Source organism: Aulostomus chinensis, chromosome 9, assembly GCF_037954235.1.
Source record: "Aulostomus chinensis isolate RoL2024-O1b breed Wild chromosome 9, RoL_Achi_v1.0, whole genome shotgun sequence".
In the NCBI taxonomy this organism is placed as follows: Eukaryota; Metazoa; Chordata; class Actinopteri; order Syngnathiformes; family Aulostomidae; genus Aulostomus; species Aulostomus chinensis.
Genome location: NC_141328.1, coordinates 13,633,453 through 13,650,024, shown reverse-complemented (window position 1 = coordinate 13,650,024; position 16,572 = coordinate 13,633,453).

Below are 16,572 nucleotides of genomic sequence, written 5' to 3'. Positions count from 1 at the left end.
TTGGGGTGGTTTTGCCTGACGAAATTTCACACGAGGTGAGAGAGCAAACATGACGGTCAACATTTAGATCACCTCAAATGGAGACACTGCTGATTTTTGTGTTCACAAGTGCTTCTCTTTGGGGTTGTCTCATGAGTGACTTTGTCCTCAAAGGAGGAGAATCCCCAGCTCTTCTGTACAGACTTTGTTGAGCCTTCAAATGTATCGGTGATACTTCCTTGACAGAGACACGCACTTAACGTCTGAATGACAGATCTGCTTTTCATTGGGATGTTTTTGCTGACTGCTGAAATCATTGGTTCCCATATTGATATGATGCTTCTCAACTGCTCCAGTCAGTTCCGATTGATTCTTTTTCAATCTGTTCCCATTAAATAAGGTTCACCATATCCCATTACGTTCCAGGAGTATATGAGGGGTCTTTGGCAGAAAGGTATCTTGGTGTCAACACACTGGTCTAATTCTTCATCAATGCACTCCTTTCCAGCTCTCTTGATTCAGTTGTCATCGGCAGCCACCAGGTGGTAACGTGTTTGAGCAAACTCTTTGCATACAAATGTGGCATTCAGAGTAAGTGAAAAGTCTGGTGAGAATGAGCAGTGACGACAGTCGTTTCATCAGAAGCGAGTGTGATGCTTTGGCGGCCATCGTCAAGATCGTTGAAACTTCCAGAAGAAGGAGGTGGAGGAGTACAGTGAAAGGGCTGTAAGTCTGCATTATAAGAAGCACAGTTGGTGCCGGACTCACAGTTTACATTGCTGGCACGGGAAATCGCAGGATACGAAGGAAGGATTCGCCACAAGACTGAAGTGATCGACAGGAGGAAAGAAGGTAGATAATTGCAAAGGTATACCCATCCAAATTTAGCATTGACTCGGCACTTTACCGGACTGAGCTGTAATTTAACTTTTGTAATATTGAATACTGTGTAAACAACTCACACTCAGATAACCGCAAATCAAAGTACCAATGATTGTCAAATTCAAAAGTGCTTCTCTTTGGGGTCGTCTTGGTTGTGAGTTCTTCGGCACACAGACAAACCTAAGCAGTATCAATGTACATGTTCCGTGGAACTGGCTAAATGAGTAAAGTTGTAACCAAAATGACCCTAATGTTAGCACTGACTTGAGGTGCTATTGCAGTAAGTGCTACTTGTTGGGGTAATTTTGCAGACCAATGAAGCGAAAGCCTTATCAAAGATATATGAGGACAAATGAAAATTAATCTTGAGGATAACCAAGACTGGTGTTTTGATGGAAGTCCCACTCCTAACTTAAATAAGGGCTTGTCTCTTTAAGTTAATAGCTGTTTTTTTGGGGGGGAAAGCCGCACTTATGGTTGTTGGTGATGAAGGACGCATTTAACAGCCCGTATGAGAAGAAACATTTGTTTGTTGGCACATTTAGATAACCTCAAATGGAGACACTAGTGATGCACAAACTCACAAGTGCTTCTCTTTGGGGTTGTCTCAGTTGCGAGTTATTCCAATCAAGACAAGATGATTTGCAGATTAAATTTTGACAATACAGGCTGAAAGAAGGAATGGATAGATACAAACACTTGCTTGTGGACTAAAAACACTATGCGCTCCATCCTGGCTGGTTGTATGTGTATGAAATCCCAACAATCCTTGAAGATATTCTTTCGAAAAGATCCAAGAAGTTCCTGCATTCTGTCCAGGATTCTGCTTTGACATCATGTCATGAAGTCATCATTATGACCCTAATAAGAGCATTGACTTTATTGTTGCTTTAAGTAAGTGCTACTTGTTGGGGTGGTTTTGCCTGACGAAATTTCACACGAGGTGAGAGAGCAAACATGCCGGTCAACATGAGAGACACTGCTGAGTTTTGTGTTCACAAGTGCTTCTCTTTGGGGTTGTATCATGAGTGCCTTTTTTTTTCAAATGAGGAGACCCTGAAACCCCACTGGATGGATTTAGCTGGCCATTTAATGAACCGAGAAATAGAGCTCATAGAGAGGCACTCACTTGATTTCTGAATGACATCAGTGTTTTTCTTTGTGGATATTTCTGCTGACTGCTGAAACCATGGGTTCCAATATCCATAAGAGGTTTCTAGGCTGATAAAGATCTGTGTGTCTTTTTTTTCACGGATTTTGGAATTACCCTAACAGTTGCATCGACTTGACTGTTTAAAATCAGTAAGTGCTTCTAGTTGGGGCAGTTCCGATTGACAATAGGCACAAAATAAATTCGGAGACATTTTCCAGTTATCTGCTTTTTTCTATTTTATCTTGCGTTAACGTTGGTATTACTTAACTCACGATCGGAAAACCCCAGATCAAAGATCTAATGATTGTCGACTTAAAAAGTGCTTCTCTTTGGGGTCGTCTTGGTTGTGAGTTCTTCGGCACGAAGCCAAACCTAAGCAGTGTCAATGCACATGTTCCGTGGAACTGGCTAAATGAGTAAAGTTGTAACCAAAATGACCCTAATGTTAGCACTGACTTGAGGTGCGATTGCAGTAAGTGCTTCTTGTTGGGGTAATTTTGCAGACCAATGAAGCGAAAGCCTTATCAAAGATATATGAGGACAAATAAAAATTAATCTTGAGGATAACCAAGACTAGTTATTTGATGGAAGTCCCACCCCTAATTTAAATAAGGACTTGACTCTTGAAGTCAGTAAGTGGTTGTTGCTGGAGATGGCTGTGGAGGACACATTTTACTGACATGAGAAAAGATCCAACATGTTCTCCCATTCCGTCCAGGATTCTGCTTTGAGATCATGAAGTCATCATTATGAACCTAAGAAGAGCATTGACTTTATTGTTACAGAAATATTTGTTTTTGGGCACATTTAGATGACCTCAAATGGAAACACTAGTGATGCACAAACTCACAAGTGCTTCTCTTTGGGGTTGTCTCAGTTGCGAGTTATTCGAGTCAAGACAAGACGATTTGCAGATCACATTTTGACAATACAGGCTGAAAGAAGGAATGGACGGATACAAACACTTGCTTCTGGACTAAAAACACAAAGCGCTCCATCCTGGCTGGTTGTATGTGTATGAAATCCCAACAATCCTTGAAGATATTCTTTCGAAAAGATCCAAGAAGTTCCTGCATTCTGTCCAGGATTCTGCTTTGACATCATGTCATGAAGTCATCATTATGACCCTAATAAGAGCATTGACTTTATTGTTGCTTTAAGTAAGTGCTACTTGTTGGGGTGGTTTTGCCTGACGAAATTTCACACGAGGTGAGAGAGCAAACATGCCGGTCAACATGAGAGACACTGCTGAGTTTTGTGTTCACAAGTGCTTCTCTTTGCGGTTGTATCATGAGATCCTTTTTTTTTCAAAAGAGGAGACCCTGGAACCCCACTGGATGGATTTAGCTGGCCATTTCACGAACCGAGAAATAGAGCTCATAGAGAGGCACTCACTTGATTTCTGAATGACATCAGTGTTTTTCTTTGTGGATATTTCTGCTGACTGCTGAAACCATGGGTTCCAATATCCATAAGAGGTTTCTAGGCTGATAAAGATCTGTGTGTCTTTTTTTTTCACGGATTTTGGAATTACCCTAACAGTTGCATCGACTTGACTGTTTAAAATCAGTAAGTGCTTCTAGTTGGGGCAGTTCCGATTGACAATAGGCACAAAATAAATTCGGAGACATTTTCCAGTTATCTGCTTTTTTCTATTTTATCTTGCGTTAACGTTGGTATTACTTAACTCACGTTCGGGAAACCCCAAATCAAAGATCGAATGATTGTCGACTTAAAAAGTGCTTCTCTTTGGGGTCGTCTTGGTTGTGAGTTCTTCGGCACGAACACAAACCTAAGCAGTATCAATGCACATGTTCCGTGGAACTGGCTAAATGAGAAAGTTAGCACTGACTTGGGGTGCGATTGCAGCAAGTGCTACTTGTTGGGGTAATTTTGCAGACCAATGAAGCGAAAGCCTTATCAAAGATATATGAGGACAAATGAAAATTAATCTTTAGGATAACCCAGACTAGTTATTTGATGGAAGTCCCACCTTTAACTTAAATAAGGACTTGACTCTTTAAGTCAGTAAGTGGTTGTTGCTGGAGATGGCTGTGGAGGACACATTTTACTGACATGATCAAAGATCCAACATGTTCTCCCATTCCGTCCAGGATTCTGCTTTGAGATCATGAAGTCATCATTATGAACCTAAGAAGAGCATTGACTTTATTGTTGCAGAAATATTTGTTTTTGGGCACATTTAGATGACCTCAAATGGAAACACTAGTGATTCAGACACTCACAAGTGCTTCTCTTTGGGGTTGTCTCAAGTTGCGAGTTATTCGAGTCAAGACAAGTCAATTTGCAGATGAAATTTTGACAATACAGGCTGAAAGAAGGAATGGACGGATACAAACACTTGCTTGTGTACTCAAAACACAAAGCGCTCCATCCTGGCTGGTTGTGTATGTATGAAATCCCAACCATCCTTGAAGATATTGTTCAGAAAAGATCCAACATGTTCGTGCATTCTGTCCAGGAGTCTGCTTTGACATCATGTCATGAAGTCATCATTATGACCCTAATAAGAGCATTGACTTTATTGTTGCTTTAAGTAAGTGCTACTTGTTGGGGTGGTTTTGCCTGACGAAATTTCACACGAGGTGAGAGAGCAAACATGACGGTCAACATTTAGATCACCTCAAATGGAGACACTGCTGATTTTTGTGTTCACAAGTGCTTCTCTTTGGGGTTGTCTCATGAGTGACTTTGTCCTCAAAGGAGGAGAATCCCCAGCTCTTCTTTACAGACTTTGCTGAGCCTTCAAATGTATCGGTGATACTTCCTTGACACAGACACGCACTTAATGTCTGCATGACAGATCTGCTTTTCATTGGGATGTTTTTGCTGACTGCTGAAATCATTGGTTCCCATATTGATATGATGCTTATCAACTGCTCCAGTCAGTTCCGATTGATTCTTTTTCAATCTGTTCCCATTAAATAAGGTTCACCATATCCCATTACGTTCCAGGAGTATATGAGGGGTCTTTGGCAGAAAGGTATCTTGGTGTCAACACACTGGTCTAATTCTTCATCAATGCACTCCTTTCCAGCTCTCTTGATTCAGTTGTCATCGGCAGCCACCAGGTGGTAACGTGTTTGAGCAAAGTCTTTGCATACAAATGTGGCATTCAAAGTAAGTGAAAAGTCTGGTGAGAATGAGCAGTGACGACAGTCGTTTCATCAGAAGCGAGTGTGATGCTTTGGCGGCAATCGTCAAGATCGTTGAAACTTCCAGAAGAAGGAGGTGGAGGGGTACAGTGAAAGGGCTGTTAGTCTGCATTATAAGAAGCACAGTTGGTGCCGGACTCACAGTTTCCATTGCTGGCACGGGAAATCGCAGGATACGAAGGAAGGATTCGCCACAAGACTGAAGTGATCGACAGGAGGAAAGAAGGTAGATAATTGCAAAGGTATACCCATCCAAATTTAGCATTGACTTGGCACTTTACCAGACTGAGTTGGAATTTAGCTTTTGTAATATTGAATACTGTGTAAACAACTCACACTCAGATAACCTCAAATCAAAGTACCAATGATTGTCAAATTCAAAAGTGCTTCTCTTTGGGGTCGTCTTGGTTGTGAGTTCTTCGGCACACAGACAAACCTAAGCAGTATCAATGTACATGTTCCGTGGAACTGGCTAAATGAGTAAAGTTGTAACCAAAATGACCCTAATGTTAGCACTGACTTGAGGTGCTATTGCAGTAAGTGCTACTTGTTGGGGTAATTTTGCAGACCAATGAAGCGAAAGCCTTATCAAAGATATATGAGGACAAATGAAAATTAATCTTGAGGATAACCAAGACTGGTGTTTTGATGGAAGTCCCACTCCTAACTTAAATAAGGGCTTGTCTCTTTAAGTTAATAGCTGTTTTTTTGGGGGGGAAAGCCACATTTATGGTTGTTGGTGATGAAGGACGCATTTGACAGACCGTATGAGAAGAAACATTTGTTTGTTGGCACATTTAGATAACCTCAAATGGAAACACTAGTGATGCACATACTCACAAGTGCTTCTCTTTGGGGTTGTCTCAGTTGCGAGTTATTCCAATCAAGACAAGACGATTTGCAGAACAAATTTTGACAATACAGGCTGAAAGAAGGAATGGATAGATACAAACACTTGCTTGTGGACTAAAAACACTAAGCGCTCCATCCTGGCTGGTTGTATGTGTATGAAATCCCAACAATCCTTGAAGATATTCTTTCGAAAAGATCCAAGAAGTTCCTGCATTCTATCCAGGATTCTGCTTTGACATCATGTCATGAAGTCATCATTATGACCCTAATAAGAGCATTGACTTTATTGTTGCATTAAGTAAGTGCTACTTGTTGGGGTGGTTTTGCCTGACGAAATTTAACACGAGGTGAGAGAGCAAACATGACGGTCAACATTAGAGACACTGCTGAGTTTTGTGTTCACAAGTGCTTCTCTTTGGGGTTGTATCATGAGTGCCTTTTTTTTTCAAGTGAGGAGACCCTGAAACCCCACTGGATGGATTTAGCTGGCCATTTAATGAACCGAGAAATAGAGCTCATAGAGAGGCACTCACTTGATTTCTGAATGACATCAGTGTTTTTCTTTGTGGATATTTCTGCTGACTGCTGAAACCATGGGTTCCAATATCCATAAGAGGTTTCGAGGCTGATAAAGATCTGTGTGTCTTTTTTTTCACGGATTTTGGAATTACCCTAACAGTTGCATCGACTTGACTGTTTAAAATCAGTAAGTGCTTCTAGTTGGGGCAGTTCTAATTGACAATAGGCACAAAATAAATTCGGAGACATTTTCCAGTTATCTGCTTTTTTCTATTTTATCTTGCGTTAAAGTTGGTATTACTTAACTCACGATCGGGAAACCCAAAATCAAAGATCTAATGATTGTCGACTTAAAAAGTGCTTCTCTTTGGGGTCGTCTTGGTTGTGAGTTCTTCGGCACGAAGAGAAACCTAAGCAGTATCAATGCACATGTTCCGTGGAACTGGCTAAATGAGTAAAGTTGTAACCAAAATGACCCTAATGTTAGCACTGACTTCAGCTGCGATTGCAGTAAGTGCTACTTGTTGGGGAAATTTTGCAGACCAATGAAGCGAAAGCCTTATCAAAGATATATGAGGACAAATGAAAATGAATCTATAGGATAACCAAGACTAGTGTTTTGATGGAAGTCCAAAGCCCTAACTTAAATAAGGGCTTGACTGTTTATGTCAATAAGTGGTTGTTGCTGGAGATGGCTGTGGAGGACACATTTTACTGACATGATCAAAGATCCAACATGTTCTCCCATTCCATCCAGGATTCTGCTGTGAGATCATGAAGTCATCATTATGAACCTAAGAAGAGCATTGACTTTATTGTTGCAGAAATATTTGTTTTTGGGCACATTTAGATGACCTCAAATGGAAACACTAGTGATTCAGACACTCACAAGTGCTTCTCTTTGGGGGTGTCTCAAGTTGCGAGTTATTCGAGTCAAGACAAGTCAATTTGCAGATCCAATTTTGACAATACAGGCTGAAAGAAGGAATGGACGGATACAAACACTTGCTTGTGTACTAAAAACACAAAGCGCTCCATCCTTGCTGTTTGTGTATGTATGAAATCCCAACCATCCTTGAAGATATTGTTCAGAAAAGATCCAACATGTTCGTGCATTCTGTCCAGGAGTCTGCTTTGACATCATGTCATGAAGTCATCATTATGACCCTAATAAGAGCATTGACTTTATTGTTGCATTAAGTAAGTGCTACTTGTTGGGGTGGTTTTGCCTGACGAAATTTTGCATGAGGTGAGAGAGCAAACATGACGGTCAACATTTAGATCACCTCAAATGGAGACACTGCTTATTTTTGTGTTCACAAGGGCTTCTCTCTGGGGTTGTCTCATGAGTGACTTTGTCCTCAAAGGAGGAGAATCCCCAGCTCTTCTGTATAGACTTTGCTGAGCCTTCAAATGTATCGGTGATACTTCCTTGACAGAGACCCACACTTAATGTCTGCATGACGGATGTGCTTTTCATTGGGATGTTTTTGCTGACTGCTGAAATCATTGGTTCCCATATTGATATGATGCTTATCAACTGCTCCAGTCAGTTCTAATTGTTTCATTTTCAATCTGTTCCCATTAAATAAGGTTCACCATATCCCATTATGTTCCAGGTGTATATGAGGGGTCTTTGGGAGAAAGGTATCTTGGTGTCAACACGCTGGTCTAATTCTTCATCAATTAACTCCTTTCCAGTCTCTATTCAGTTGTCATCGGCAGCCACCAGGTGGTAACGTGTTTGAGCAAAGTCTTTGCATACAAATGTGGCATTCAAAGTAAGTGAAAAGTCTGGTGAGAATGAGCAGTGACGACAGTCGTTTCATCAGAAGCGAGTGTGATGCTTTGGCGGCCATCGTCAAGATCGTTGAAACTTCCAGAATAAGGAGGTGGAGGGGTACAGTGAAAGGGCTGTTAGTCTGCATTATAAGAAGCACAGTTGGTGCCGGACTCACAGTTTCCATTGCTGGCACGGGAAATCGCAGGATACGAAGGAAGGATTCGCCACAAGACTGAAGTGATCGACAGGAGGAAAGAAGGTAGATAATTGCAAAGGTATACCCATCCAAATTTAGCATTGACTTGGCACTTTACCGGACTGAGCTGTAATTTAGCTTTTGTAATATTGAATACTGTGTAAACAACTCACACTCAGATAACCTCAAATCAAAGTACCAATGATTGTCAAATTCAAAAGTGCTTCTCTTTGGGGTCGTCTTGGTTGTGAGTTCTTCGGCACACAGACAAACCTAAGCAGTATCAATGTACATGTTCCGTGGAACTGGCTAAATGAGTAAAGTTGTAACCAAAATGACCCTAATGTTAGCACTGACTTGAGGTGCTATTGCAGTAAGTGCTACTTGTTGGGGTAATTTTGCAGACCAATGAAGCGAAAGCCTTATCAAAGATATATGAGGACAAATGAAAATTAATCTTGAGGATAACCAAGACTGGTGTTTTGATGGAAGTCACACGCCTAACTTAAATAAGGGCTTTACTCTTCAAGTTAATAGCTGGTTTATTTTTGGGGAAAGCCACATTTATGGTTGTTGGTGATGAAGAACGCATTTAACAGACCGTATGAGAAGAAACATTTGTTTGTTTGCACATTTAGATGACCTCAAATGGAGACACTAGTGATGCACATACTCACAAGTGCTTCTCTTCGGGGTTGTCTCTGTTGCGAGTTATTCCAATCAAGACAAGACGATTTGCAGATCAAATTTTGACAATACAGGCTGAAAGAAGGAATGGATAGATACAAACACTTGCTTGTGGACTAAAAACACTAAGCGCTCCATCCTGGCTGGTTGTATGTGTATGAAATCCCAACAATCCTTGAAGATATTCTTTCGAAAAGATCCAAGAAGTTCCTGCATTCTTTCATGGATTCTGCTTTGACATCATGTCATGAAGTCATCATTATGACCCTAATAAGAGCATTGACTTTATTGTTGCTTTAAGTAAGTGCTACTTGTTGGGGTGGTTTTGCCTGACGAAATTTCACACGAGGTGAGAGAGCAAACATGCCGGTCAACATTAGAGACACTGCTGAGTTTTGTGTTCACAAGTGCTTCTCTTTGGGGTTGTATCATGAGTGCCTTTTTTTTCAAATGAGGAGACCCTGGAACCCCACTGGATGGATTTAGCTGGCCATTTCACGAACCGAGAAATAGAGCTCATAGAGAGGCACTCACTTGATTTCTGAATGACATCAGTGTTTTTCTTTGTGGATATTTCTGCTGACTGCTGAAACCATGGGTTCCAATATCCATAAGAGGTTTCTAGGCTGATAAAGATCTGTGTGTCTTTTTTTCACGGATTTTGGAATTACCCTAACAGTTGCATCGACTTGACTGTTTAAAATCAGTAAGTGCTTCTAGTTGGGGCAGTTCCGATTGACAATAGGCACAAAATAAATTCGGAGACATTTTCCAGTTATCTGCTTTTTTCTATTTTATCTTGCGTTAACGTTGGTATTACTTAACTCACGATCGGAAAACCCCAGATCAAAGATCTAATGATTGTCGACTTAAAAAGTGCTTCTCTTTAGGGTCGTCTTGGTTGTGAGTTCTTCGGCACGAAGACAAACCTAAGCAGTGTCAATGCACATGTTCCGTGGAACTGGCTAAATGAGTAAAGTTGTAACCAAAATGACCCTAATGTTAGCACTGACTTGAGGTGCGATTGCAGTAAGTGCTTCTTGTTGGGGTAATTTTGCAGACCAATGATGCGAAAGCCTTATCAAAGATATATGAGGACAAATAAAAATTAATCTTGAGGATAACCAAGACTAGTTATTTGATGGAAGTCCCACCCCTAACTTAAATAAGGACTTGACTCTTTAAGTCAGTAAGTGGTTGTTGCTGGAGATGGCTGTGGAGGACACATTTTATTGACATGAGAAAGGATCCAACATGTTCTCCCATTCCATCCAGGATTCTGCTGTGAGATCATGAAGTCATCATTATGAACCTAAGAAGAGCATTGACTTCATTGTTGCAGAAATATTTGTTTTTGGGCACATTTAGATGACCTCAAATGGAAACACTAGTGATTCAGACACTCACAAGTGCTTCTCTTTGGGGGTGTCTCAAGTTGCGAGTTATTCGAGTCAAGACAAGTCAATTTGCAGATCCAATTTTGACAATACAGGCTGAAAGAAGGAATGGACGGATACAAACACTTGCTTGTGTACTAAAAACACAAAGCGCTCCATCCTGGCTGTTTGTGTATGTATGAAATCCCAACCATCCTTGAAGACATTGTTCAGAAAAGATCCAACATGTTCGTGCATTCTGTCCAGGAGTCTGCTTTGACATCATGTCATGAAGTCATCATTATGACCCTAATAAGAGCATTGACTTTATTGTTGCATTAAGTAAGTGCTACTTGTTGGGGTGGTTTTGCCTGACGAAATTTTGCATGAGGTGAGAGAGCAAACATGACGGTCAACATTTAGATCACCTCAAATGGAGACACTGCTGATTTTTGTGTTCACAATGGCTTCTCTCTGGGGTTGTCTCATGAGTGACTTTGTCCTCAAAGGAGGAGAATCCCCAGCTCTTCTGTATAGACTTTGCTGAGCCTTCAAATGTATCGGTGATACTTCCTTGACAGAGACCCACACTTAATGTCTGCATGACGGATGTGCTTTTCATTGGGATGTTTTTGCTGACTGCTGAAATCATTGGTTCCCATATTGATATGATGCTTATCAACTGCTCCAGTCAGTTCTAATTGTTTCATTTTCAATCTGTTCCCATTAAATAAGGTTCACCATATCCCATTACGTTCCAGGTGTATATGAGGGGTCTTTGGGAGAAAGGTATCTTGGTGTCAACACGCTGGTCTAATTCTTCATCAATTAACTCCTTTCCAGTCTTGATTCAGTTGTCATCGGCAGCCACCAGGTGGTAACGTGTTTGAGCAAAGTCTTTGCATACAAATGTGGCATTCAAAGTAAGTGAAAAGTCTGGTGAGAATGAGCAGTGACGACAGTCGTTTCATCAGAAGCGAGTGTGATGCTTTGGCGGCCATCGTCAAGATCGTTGAAACTTCCAGAAGAAGGAGGTGGAGGGGTACAGTGAAAGGGCTGTTAGTCTGCATTATAAGAAGCACAGTTGGTGCCGGACTCACAGTTTCCATTGCTGGCACGGGAAATCGCAGGATACGAAGGAAGGATTCGCCACAAGACTGAAGTGATCGACAGGAGGAAAGAAGGTAGATAATTGCAAAGGTATACCCATCCAAATTTAGCATTGACTTGGCACTTTACCGGACTGAGCTGTAATTTAGCTTTTGTAATATTGAATACTGTGTAAACAACTCACACTCAGATAACCTCAAATCAAAGTACCAATGATTGTCTAATTCAAAAGTGCTTCTCTTTGGGGTCGTCTTGGTTGTGAGTTCTTCGGCACACAGACAAACCTAAGCAGTATCAATGTACATGTTCCGTGGAACTGGCTAAATGAGTAAAGTTGTAACCAAAATGACCCTAATGTTAGCACTGACTTGAGGTGCTATTGCAGTAAGTGCTACTTGTTGGGGTAATTTTGCAGACCAATGAAGCGAAAGCCTTATCAAAGATATATGAGGACAAATGAAAATTAATCTTGAGGATAACCAAGACTGGTGTTTTGATGGAAGTCACACGCCTAACTTAAATAAGGGCTTTACTCTTCAAGTTAATAGCTGGTTTATTTTTGGGGAAAGCCGCATTTATGGTTGTTGGTGATGAAGGACGCATTTAAAAGACCGTATGAGAAGAAACATTTGTTTGTTTGCACATTTAGATGACCTCAAATGGAGACACTAGTGATGCACATACTCACAAGTGCTTCTCTTTGGGGTTGTCTCAGTTGCGAGTTATTCCAATCAAGACAAGACGATTTGCAGATCAAATTTTGACAATACAGGCTGAAAGAAGGAAGGGATAGATACAAACACTTGCGTGTGGACTAAAAACACTAAGCGCTCCATCCTGGCTGGTTGTATGTGTATGAAATCCCAACAATCCTTGAAGATATTCTTTCGAAAAGATCCAAGAAGTTCCTGCATTCTTTCATGGATTCTGCTTTGACATCATGTCATGAAGTCATCATTATGACCCTAATAAGAGCATTGACTTTATTGTTGCTTTAAGTAAGTGCTACTTGTTGGGGTGGTTTTGCCTGACGAAATTTCACACGAGGTGAGAGAGCAAACATGCCGGTCAACATTAGAGACACTGCTGAGTTTTGTGTTCACAAGTGCTTCTCTTTGGGGTTGTATCATGAGTGCCTTTTTTTTCAAATGAGGAGACCCTGGAACCCCACTGGATGGATTTAGCTGGCCATTTAACGAACGGAGAAATAGAGCTCATAGAGAGGCACTCACTTGATTTCTGAATGACATCAGTGTTTTTCTTTGTGGATATTTCTGCTGACTGCTGAAACCATGGGTTCCAATATCCATAAGAGGTTTCTAGGCTGATAAAGATCTGTGTGTCTTTTTTTTCACGGATTTTGGAATTACCCTAACAGTTGCATCGACTTGACTGTTTAAAATCAGTAAGTGCTTCTAGTTGGGGCAGTTCTAATTGACAATAGGCACAAAATAAATTCGGAGACATTTTCCAGTTATCTGCTTTTTTCTATTTTATCTTGCGTTAACGTTGGTATTACTTAACTCACGATCGGGAAACCCCAGATCAAAGATCTAATGATTGTCGACTTAAAAAGTGCTTCTCTTTGGGGTCGTCTTGGTTGTGAGTTCTTCGGCACGAAGACAAACCTAAGCAGTGTCAATGCACATGTTCAGTGGAACTGGCTAAATGAGTAAAGTTAGCACTGACTTGGGGTGCGATTGCAGTAAGTGCTACTTGTTGGGGTAATTTTGCAGACCAATGAAGCGAAAGCCTAATCAAAGATATATGAGGACAAATGAAAATTAATCTTTAGGATAACCCAGACTAGTTATTTGATGGAAGTCCCACCCCTAACTTAAATAAGGACTTGACTCTTTAAGTCAGTAAGTGGTTGTTGCTGGAGATGGCTGTGGAGGACACATTTTACTGACATGAGAAAGGATCCAACATGTTCTCCCATTCCGTCCAGGATTCTGCTTTGAGATCATGAAGTCATCATTATGAACCTAAGAAGAACATTGACTTTATTGTTGCAGAAATATTTGTTTTTGGGCACATTTAGATGACCTCAAATGGAAACACTATTGATTCAGACACTCACAAGTGCTTCTCTTTGGGGTTGTCTCAAGTTGCGAGTTATTCGAGTCAAGACAAGTCAATTTGCAGATGAAATTTTGACAATAATCGGCTGAAAGAAGGAATGGACGGATACAAACACTTGCTTGTGTACTCAAAACACAAAGCGCTCCATCCTGGCTGGTTGTGTATGTATGAAATCCGAACCATCCTTGAAGATATTGTTAAGAAAAGATCCAACATGTTCGTGCATTCTGTCCAGGAGTCTGCTTTGACATCATGTCATGAAGTCATCATTATGACCCTAATAAGAGCATTGACTTTATTGTTGCATTAAGTAAGTGCTACTTGTTGGGGTGGTTTTGCCTGACGAAATTTCACACGAGGTGAGAGAGCAAACATGACGGTCAACATTTAGATCACCTCAAATGGAGACACTGCTGATTTTTGTGTTCACAAGTGCTTCTCTTTGGGGTTGTCTCATGAGTGACTTTGTCCTCAAAGGAGGAGAATCCCCAGCTCTTCTGTACAGACTTTGTTGAGCCTTCAAATGTATCGGTGATACTTCCTTGACAGAGACACGCACTTAACGTCTGAATGACAGATCTGCTTTTCATTGGGATGTTTTTGCTGACTGCTGAAATCATTGGTTCCCATATTGATATGATGCTTCTCAACTGCTCCAGTCAGTTCCGATTGATTCTTTTTCAATCTGTTCCCATTAAATAAGGTTCACCATATCCCATTACGTTCCAGGAGTATATGAGGGGTCTTTGGCAGAAAGGTATCTTGGTGTCAACACACTGGTCTAATTCTTCATCAATGCACTCCTTTCCAGCTCTCTTGATTCAGTTGTCATCGGCAGCCACCAGGTGGTAACGTGTTTGAGCAAACTCTTTGCATACAAATGTGGCATTCAGAGTAAGTGAAAAGTCTGGTGAGAATGAGCAGTGACGACAGTCGTTTCATCAGAAGCGAGTGTGATGCTTTGCCGGCCATCGTCAAGATCGTTGAAACTTCCAGAAGAAGGAGGTGGAGGAGTACAGTGAAAGGGCTGTAAGTCTGCATTATAAGAAGCACAGTTGGTGCCGGACTCACAGTTTACATTGCTGGCACGGGAAATCGCAGGATACGAAGGAAGGATTCGCCACAAGACTGAAGTGATCGACAGGAGGAAAGAAGGTAGATAATTGCAAAGGTATACCCATCCAAATTTAGCATTGACTTGGCACTTTACCGGACTGAGCTGTAATTTAACTTTTGTAATATTGAATACTGTGTAAACAACTCACCCTCAGATAACCGCAAATCAAAGTACCAATGATTGTCAAATTCAAAAGTGCTTCTCTTTGGGGTCGTCTTGGTTGTGAGTTCTTCGGCACACAGACAAACCTAAGCAGTATCAATGTACATGTTCCGTGGAACTGGCTAAATGAGTAAAGTTGTAACCAAAATGACCCTAATGTTAGCACTGACTTGAGGTGCTATTGCAGTAAGTGCTACTTGTTGGGGTAATTTTGCAGACCAATGAAGCGAAAGCCTTATCAAAGATATATGAGGACAAATGAAAATTAATCTTGAGGATAACCAAGACTGGTGTTTTGATGGAAGTCCCACTCCTAACTTAAATAAGGGCTTGTCTCTTTAAGTTAATAGCTGTTTTTTTGGGGGGGAAAGCCGCACTTATGGTTGTTGGTGATGAAGGACGCATTTAACAGACCGTATGAGAAGAAACATTTGTTTGTTGGCACATTTAGATAACCTCAAATGGAGACACTAGTGATGCACAAACTCACAAGTGCTTCTCTTGGGGTTGTCTCAGTTGCGAGTTATTCCAATCAAGACAAGATGATTTGCAGATTAAATTTTGACAATACAGGCTGAAAGAAGGAATGGATAGATACAAACACTTGCTTGTGGACTAAAAACACTATGCGCTCCATCCTGGCTGGTTGTATGTGTATGAAATCCCAACAATCCTTGAAGATATTCTTTCGAAAAGATCCAAGAAGTTCCTGCATTCTGTCCAGGATTCTGCTTTGACATCATGTCATGAAGTCATCATTATGACCCTAATAAGAGCATTGACTTTATTGTTGCATGAAGTAAGTGCTACTTGTTGGGGTAATTTTGCAGACCAATGAACGACGGCCTTTCTTTATAAAAGATATATGAGGACAAATGAAAATTAATCTTGAGGATAACCAAGACTGGTGTTTTGATGGAAGTCACACGCCTAACTTAAATAAGGGCTTGACTCTTTAAGTTAATAGCTGGTTTATTTTTGGGGAAAGCCGCATTTATGGTTGTTGGTGATGAAGGACGCATTTAACAGACAGTATGAGAAGAAACATTTGTTTGTTTGCACATTTAGATGACCTCAAATGGAGACACTAGTGATGCACATACTCACAAGTGCTTCTCTTTGGGGTTGTCTCAGTTGCGAGTTATTCGAGTCAAGACAAGAGGATTTGCAGATCAAATTTTGAAAATACAGGCTGAAAGAAGGAATGGATAGATACAAACACTTGCTTGTGGACTAAAAACACTAAGCGCTCCATCCTGGCTGGTTGTATGTGTATGAAATCCCAACAATCCTTGAAGATATTCTTTCGAAAAGATCCAAGAAGTTCCTGCATTCTGTCCAGGATTCTGCTTTGACATCATGTCATGAAGTCATCATTATGACCCTAATAAGAGCATTGACTTTATTGTTGCTTTAAGTAAGTGCTACTTGTTGGGGTGGTTTTGCCTGACGAAATTTCACACGAGGTGAGAGAGCAAACATGCCGGTCAACATT